We start from the raw sequence: 6,540 nt of genomic DNA, 5'->3' as shown, positions 1-6,540 counted from the left end.
CTGGGCCCACTCGGTAATGCATCATCATAATGAGCTCAATGTGACTAAGGCGTTAGTCACGGGATCATGCATTGCGGTACGAGTAAAGAGACTTGCCGGTAACGAGATTGAACAAGGTATTGGGATACCGACGATCGAATCTCGGGCAAGTAACATACCGTTTGACAAAGGGAATTGCATACGGATTGATTGAATCCTCGACACCATCGTTCATCCGATGATATCATCGTGGAACATGTGGGAGCCAACATGGGTATCCAGATCCCGCTGTTGGTTATTGACCGGAGAGGCGTCTCGGTCATGTCTGCATGTCTCCCGAACCCGTAGGGTCTACACACTTAAGGTCCGGTGACGCTAGGGTTGTAGAGATATATGTATGCGGAAACCCGAAAGTTTTTCGGAGTCCCGGATGAGATCCCGGACGTCATGAGAGGTTCCGGAATGGTCCGGAGGTAAAGATTTATATATGGGAAGTCTTATTTTGGTCGCCGGAAAAGTTTCGCACTTTATCGGTATTGTACCGGGAGTGCCGAAAGGGGTCCGGGGGTCCACCAAGGGGGTCCACCAGCCCCGGGGGGCCACATGGGCTGTAAGGGGTGCGCCTTGGCCTATATGGGCCAAGGGAACCAGCCCCAATAGGCCCATGCGCAAGAGATAAGAAAAAATGGAGAGTCCTAAAGGGGGAAGGCACCTCCGAGGTGCCTTGGGGGGGAAGGACTCCCCCCTGGCCGCACCCTTCCTTGGAGGAAGGGGCAAGGCTGCGCCCCCCCTCTCCCTTGGCCCTATATATAGTGGGGGGAAGGGAGGGCAGCAACATCTAAGCCTTGGGCGCCTCCCTCCTCCCCTGCAACACCTCTCTCTCTCTCGCAGAAGCTTGCGAAGCCCTGCCGGAGAGCCGCTACATCCACCACCACGCCGTCGTGCTGTTGGATCTCCATTAACCTCTCCTTCCCCCTTGCTGGATCAAGAAGGAGGAGACGTCGCTGCACCGTACGTGTGTTGAACGCGGAGGTGCCGTACGTTCGGCACTCGGTCATCGGTGATTTGGATCACGGCGAGTACGACTCCGTCATCCACGTTCATTGGAACGCTTGCGCTCGCGATCTACAAGGGTATGTAGATCCACTCCTTTCCCTTTGTTGCTAGTAGACTCCATAGATGCATCTTGGTGAGCGTAGGAAAATTTTAAATTATGCTACGATTACCAACAGTGGCATCATGAGCCAGGTCTATGCGTAGTTACTATGCACGAGTAGAACACAAAGTAGTTGTGGGCGTTGAGTTTGCCAATTCTTCTTGCCGCTACTAGTCTTTTCTTGTTTCGGCGGCATTGTAGGATGAAGCGGCCCGGACCGACCTTACACGTACACTTACGTGAGACAGGTTGCACCGACTGACATGCACTAGATGCATAAGGTGGCTAGCGGGTGTCTGTCTCTCCTACTTTAGTCGGAACGGATTCGATGAAAAGGGTCCTTATGAAGGGTAAATAGAAATTGGCAAATCACGTTGTGGTCATACGTAGGTAAGGAACGTTCTTGCTAGAAACCTACAAACCACGTAAAAACTTGCAACAACAATTAGAGGACGTCTAACTTGTTTTTGCAGCAAGTGCTATGTGATGTGATATGGCCAGAAGATGTGATGAATGATATATGTGATGTATGAGATTGATCATATTCTTGTAATAGGAATCACGACTTGCATGTCGATGAGTATGACAACCGGCAGGAGCCATAGGAGTTGTCTTTATTATTTTGTATGACCTGCGTGTCATTGAATAACGCCATGTAAATTACTTTACTTTGTTGCTAAACGCGTTAGCCATAGAAGTAGAAGTAATCGTTGGCGTGACGACTTCATGAAGACACAATGATGGAGATCATGATGATGGAGATCATGGTGTCATGCCGGTGACAAAGATGATCATGGTGCCCCGAAGATGGAGATCAAAGGAGCATGATGATATTGGCCATATCATGTCACTATTTGATTGCATGTGATGTTTATCATGTTTTAGCATCTTATTTGCTTAGAACGACGGTAGCAAGTAGGATGATCCCTTATAATAATTTCAAGAAAGTGTTCACCCTAACTGTGCACCGTTGCGAAGGTTCGTCGTTTCGAAGCACCACGTGATGATCGGGTGTGATAGATTCTTACGTTCGAATACAACGGGTGTTGACGAGCCTAGCATGTACAGACATGGCCTCGGAACACACGCAATACACTTAGGTTGACTTGACGAGCCTAGCATGTACAGACATGGCCTCGGAACACGGAGGACCGAAAGGTTGAGCATGAGTCGTATAGAAGATACGATCAACATGGAGATGTTCACCGATCTTGACTAGTCCGTCTCACGTGATGATCGGACACGGCCTAGTTAAACTCGGATCATGTTTCACTTAGATGACTAGAGGGATGTCTATCTGAGTGGGAGTTTATAATCAGATGAACTTCATTATCATGAACATAGTCAAATAGGTATTTGCAAATTATGTCATAGCTTGCGCTTTAGTTCTACTGGTTAAGATATGTTCCTAGAGAAAATTTAGTTGAAAATTGGTAGTAGCAATTATGCGGACTGGGTCCGTAAACTGAGGATTGTCCTCATTGCTGCACAGAAGGCTTATGTCCTTAATGCACCGCTCGGTGTGCTGAACCTCAGCGTCTTCTGTAGATGTTACGAAACATCTGACATACACGTTTTGATGACTACGTGATAGTTCAGTGCGGTTTAGAATTGTGGCACCAAAGACGTTTTTGAAACGTCGCAGAACATGTGAGATGTTCCGAAAACTGAAATTGGGATTTCAGACTAGTGCCCACATCAAGAGGTATGAGACCTCTGACAAGTTTCTTAAGCCTGCAAACTTAGGGAGAAAAGCTCAATCGTTGAGTGTGTGCTCAGATTGTCTTAGTGCCACAATCGCTTGAATCGAGTGGGAGTTAATCTCCCAGATGAGATAGTGATAGTTCTCCATAGTCACTGCCACCAAGCTAGTAGAGCTTCGTGATGAACTATAACATATCAAGGACAATTATGATGATCCTTGAGCTATCCGCGATGTTTGACACCGCGAAAGTAGAAATCAAGAAGGAGCATCAATTGTTGATGGTTAGTAAAACCACTAGTTTAAGAAGGGCAAGGGAAAAAGGGATACTTCATGAAACAGCAAGTCGTTTGCTGCTCTAGTGAAGAATCCCAAGGTTGAACCCAAACCCGAGACTAAGTGCTTCTGTAATAAGGGGAACGGTCACTGAAGCAGGACTACCCTAGATACTTGGTAGATGAGAAGGCAGGCAAGGTCGACAGAAGTATATTGGATATACGTTATATGAATGTGTACTTTACTAGTACTCCGAGCAGCACCAGGGTATTAGATACCGGTTTGGTTGCTAAATGTTAGTAACTCGAAATAAAAGCTGCGGAATAAATGGAGACTAGCTAAAGGTGAGATGACGATATGTGTTGGAAGTGTTTCCAAGGTTGATGTGATCAAGCATCGCATGCTCCCTCTACCATCGAGATTTGGTGTTTGCGTTGAACATGATTGGATTATGTTTACCGCAAAATGGTTATTCATTTAAGGAGAATAATGGTTACTCTGTTTATTTGAATAATACCTTCAATGGTCTTGCACCTAAAATGAATCTCGATCGTAGTGATACACATGTTCATGCCAAAAGATATCAGATAGTAATGATAGTACCACATACTTGTGGCACTGCCACTTGAGTCATATTGGTATAGAATGCATGAAGAAGCTCCATATAGATGCATCTGTGGACTCACTCGTTTTTGAAAAGATTGAGACATGCGAACCATGTCTATTGATATATATGCATGAAGAAACTCCATGCAGATGGATCGTTTGGACTCACTTGATTATGAATCACTTGAGACATGCAAATCATACCACATGGGCAAGATGACTGAAAGTCCTCGTTTTCAGTAAGATGGAACAAGAGACCAACTTATTGGAAGTAATATATTTTGATGTACGCAGTCCAATGAGTGCTGAGGCATGCAGTGGATATCGTTATGTTCTTACTTCATAGATGATTTGAGTAGATGCTGAGTGTATTTACTTGATGAAACACTAGTCTGAATTATTGAAAGGTTCAAGTAATTTCAGAGTGAAGTTGAAGATCGTCGTGACAAGAGGATAAAATGTCTGTGATATGATCATAGAGATGAGTATCTGAGATACGAGTTTGGCACACAATTGAGACATTGTGGAGAGTGTTTCACAATTAATACCGCCTGGAACACCATAGTGTGATGGTGTGTCCGAACATCATAAGTGCACTCTATTGGATATGGTGCATGCCATGATGTTTCTTATCAAATTACCACTATCATTTATGGGTTAGGCATTAGAGACAACCGCATTCACTTTAAAAGGGGCACCACGCAATTCCGTTGAGACGACACCGTTTAGAGAAACCTAAGTTGTCGTTTCTTAAAAGTTTGGGGCTGTGAAGCTTATGTGAAAAAGTTTCAGGCCGATAAGCTCGAACCCAAAGCGGACAAATGCATCTTCATAGAATACCCAAAACAGTTGGGTATACCTCCTATTTCAGATCTGGAAGCAAAAGTAATTGCTTCTAGAGACAGGTCCTTTCTCGAGGAAAAGTTTCTCTCGAAGGAATTGAGTGGGAGGATGGTGGAGACTTGATAAGGTTATTGAACCGTCGCTTCAACTAGTATGTAGCAGGGCACAGGAAGTTGTTCCTGTGGCACCTACACCAATTGAAGTGGAAGCTTATGATAGTGATCATGAAACTTCGGATCAAGTCACTACCAAACCTCGTAGGACGACGAGGATGCGCACTACTTCAGAGTAATGCGTGATCCTGTCTTGGAAGTCATGTTGCTAGACAACAATGAACCTACGAGCTATGGAGAAGCGATGGTGGGCCCATATTCCGACGAATGGCTCGAGGCCATGAAATCCGAGATAGAATCCATGTATCAGAACAAAGCATGGACTTTGGTGAACTTGCCCGATGATCGGCAAGCCATTGAGATAAATGGATCTTTAAGAAGAAGACGGACATGGACGGTAAAGTTACCGTCTATGAAGCTCGACTTGTGGCAAAGAGTATTTTCACAAGTTCAAGGAGTTGACTACGATGAGTTTTTCTCATCCGTAGCGATGCTTAGGTCCGTCGGAATCATGTTAGCATTAGCTACATTTATGAAATCTGGCAGATGGATGTCAAAACAAGTTTCCTTACCAGTTTTCGTAAGGAAAGGTTGTATGTGATACAATCAGAAAGGTTTTGTCGATCCTAAGGATGCTAAAAGGTATGCTAGCTCCAGCGATCCTTCCATGGATCAGAGCAAGCATCTCGGAGTCAGAATATACGCTTTGATGGGGTGATCAAAGTTTTTGGGTTTATACAAAGTTTGTTAGAAACTTGTATTTACAATAAAGTGAGTGGGAGCGCTACAACATTTCTGATAAGTATATGTGAATGACATATTGATGATCCAAAATGATGTAAAATTTCTGGAAAGCATAAAGGGTTGTTTGAAAGGAGTTTTGCAAAGGAAGACCTGGATAAAGCTACTTACATATTGGGCATCAAGATCCATAGAGATAGATCAAGACGCCTGATGATACTTTCAAAAGACAGCACACCTTGACATGATTTTGAAAGAGTTCAAAATAGATCAGCAAAGAAGGAGTTCTTGGCTGTGTTACAAGGTGTGAGTATTGAGTGAGACTCAAGACCTGACCACAGCAGAAGATAGAGAAAGGACGAAAGTCGTCCCCTATGCTTTAGACGTAGGCTCTATAGTATGCTATGTTGTGTACCGCACCTGTAGTGTGCCTTGCCATGAGTTGGTCAAGAGGGTACAATGGTGATCCGGGAAAGGATCTCATGACAGCGGTCGAACTTATCCTTAGTACCTAGTGGATTAAGGAATTTTCTCGATAATGGAGGTGGAAAGGAGTTCGTCGTAAAGGGTTACGTCGATGCGAACTTTGACACTAATCCGGATGACTCTGAGTAGCAAACCGGATTCGTATAGTAGAGCAATTATTTGAAATGGCTCCAAATAGCGCGTGGTAGCATCCACAAGAGGACATAGATATTCGTAAAGCACACGGTTCTGAAAGGTTCAGACCCGTTGACTAATAACCTCTCTCACAAGCATAACATGACCAAACCAGAACACATTGAGTGATAATCACATAGTGATGTGAACTAGATCGTTGACTCTAGTAAACTCTTTAGATGTTAGTCACATGGTGATGTGACCAGTGAGTGTTAAATCACATGGTGATGTGAACTAGATTATTGACTCTAGTGCAAGTGGGAGACTGTTGGAAATATGCCCTAGAGGCAATAATAAATGGTTATTATTATATTTCTTTGTTCATGGTAATTGTCTATTATTCATGCTATAATTGTATTGTCCGGAAATCGTAATACATGTGTGAATACATAGACCACAACCTGTCCCTAGTAAGCCTCTAGTTGACTAGCTCGTTGATCAACAGATAGTCATGGTTTCCTGAC

This window comes from Triticum aestivum, chromosome 2D (genome assembly GCF_018294505.1).
Source record: "Triticum aestivum cultivar Chinese Spring chromosome 2D, IWGSC CS RefSeq v2.1, whole genome shotgun sequence".
In the NCBI taxonomy this organism is placed as follows: Eukaryota; Viridiplantae; Streptophyta; class Magnoliopsida; order Poales; family Poaceae; genus Triticum; species Triticum aestivum.
This window is presented reverse-complemented; position numbering follows the sequence as displayed.